Here is a 2001-nt window from a genome sequence, read left to right as displayed (position 1 = left end):
AGATCCTACAAGCCACGTGGCACAGCCAAAAAAAAAAAAAAAAAAAGATTTGGGGAATTTCTGTTAATGTGCCATATTAGCAATCATGAGTGGGTAAGGCCAGGAGATATAAAGGGGACATCTTGTGATTTAAAGTTCACTTCTCTGAACACAGGTACATAAGCACATGTACCTTGGATTAGCATATCCTTGCACTTAGCAGGAAGTCCAGCTTCAGAGCAAGGACCTTCCTAAAGCACATGTCAAAAAACCAAAATTAAAATGGGTGATGTTGAGAAGGGCAAGATTTTTGTCCAGAAATATGCCCAGTGCCACACCATGGAAAAGTAAGGCAAGCATAATAAATGGTCCTGGATGGAAGACAGGTCAGGCCCCTGGGATTCTCTTACACTGATGCCAACAAGAACAAGGGCATCACCTGGGGAGAAATGTATTTGGAGAATCCTAAGAAGTACATCCCTGGAAAAAAATGATCTGCGCTAGCATTAAGAAGAAGACAGAAAGGGCAGACTTGATAGCTTATCTCAAAGCTTCTAATGAGTAATAGTTGGCCCACTGCCTTATTTTCTTACAAAACAGAAATGTCTCAACTTCTTTTATGTGTAACGTATTTAAATTGATCTCATACCAGAATTCAGATCATGAGTGGCTGACAGAATTTTTTTTGGATAGTCCTGATTTAAATAAGATTGGCTGTGGTTAAATTAATATGATGAGCTTTTTGAATTTTGATAGGAATTCCAGTTCAGCAAGTACTGTCACTGTTTCCCTCTTCTAAAGATATAATCAGACTTGATTGGTAATATCGAACTTTTCACAAAGATGGTGAATGCCATCTCAAAACCTATAGGATATTGGTTTTAATTTAGATTTATAAAACTGATTATTTGAGTATAATATTTAAATACTGGGAAAATCGCTTTGTTGTCTCATACATTTGAGCAAGACTCACCTGCATTTCAGTTTGTGTTCATTAGGCTTTAAAGGGCTGAAGACAAGGTAGAAATATCCATTTTATCTTTTTGGTCTTAACTATGCCAATCCCAAATTCCCTGTATCCAAAATGTTGCCTTTTGGGAATTCCCTGGCAGTCCAGTGGTTAGGATTCCACGCTCTTATTGCCGAGGGCCCAGGTTCAGTCCCTGGTCTGGGAACTAAGATTCCACAAGCCACGCAGTGCATCCAAAAAGGAAAGAGAAAAATAAATAAAAATAAATAAGTAAAATGTTGCCTTTTACTTAACGAAAGGCATTTTAGTGTGGTTTATGTAAAATGTCAAAGAATATTTAACACTTCACACATTTTATAGATGATCTATAAGGTCAGAGGCTTTTAAAAGTCAGTGTGACAAGATATAATAGCAAGTTAAACTTTGCTTTTAAATCCTTTACTATCTGAGTGAGACTGAGTTATAATTCAGGATTGTCTTTAAACAGCTATTCAAAATGACATGAAACTATAAAACTCCTGTATATATGTGATTGGTAATGGTGTCTTTGCAAACTCATTAGACAATTAAAGTAGGGGAGATACACCATCAGCACAAATTTGTAGATTTTGTGATCATAAGGCTTAAGATAATTAAAAACAAGATCTTAGAAAAAATAAAGTTCACTCTCAGCATTTCATGATGTTGTGCAAAGCGCCCTTTGACTTCCAGGTGCCAAGTTGTCTGAGTTTGAGAATCACTAGTACGAAGAAAAGAGGGACAAATGGCAGAGTTCTGAGTCTAATTGCTAGCTCTTTGGCTTTTCTATGTTTCTAAGGCCTTCTGGGGGCACATTGTTAATCCCAGTAATAAACAGGACATTTGAACAGCAGTTTACAGTTTACAAAGTGATTTCACACACATTATCTCTAATTCTTGCAACCAGTAAGATACATTCCAATTTAGACAATAAACAGACTTCATAATGTGAGTGTACTGTAATATATTAGCTGTCTGTTCTTACACAATGAGGTTGTTTTCAACTTTTTGCTATTATAAACAATACTGTGATA

General features: G+C 36.2%; 1 pseudogene across 1 annotated transcript; it reads left to right on the top strand.

Moving 5' to 3' along the window:
* Window positions 1-261: 261 nt before the first annotated feature.
* Window positions 262-544, top strand: LOC309978069 (cytochrome c-like; annotated as a pseudogene). Its single transcript has one exon. The product of its transcript is annotated as a cytochrome c-like (transcript).
* The last annotated feature ends 1457 nt before the right edge of the window (window positions 545-2001 follow it).

The sequence above is a fragment of the Leucopleurus acutus genome (assembly GCF_964270905.1).
Source record: "Leucopleurus acutus genome assembly, chromosome: 2".
Lineage (NCBI taxonomy): Eukaryota > Metazoa > Chordata > Mammalia > Artiodactyla > Delphinidae > Leucopleurus > Leucopleurus acutus.
This window is presented reverse-complemented; position numbering and strand designations above follow the sequence as displayed.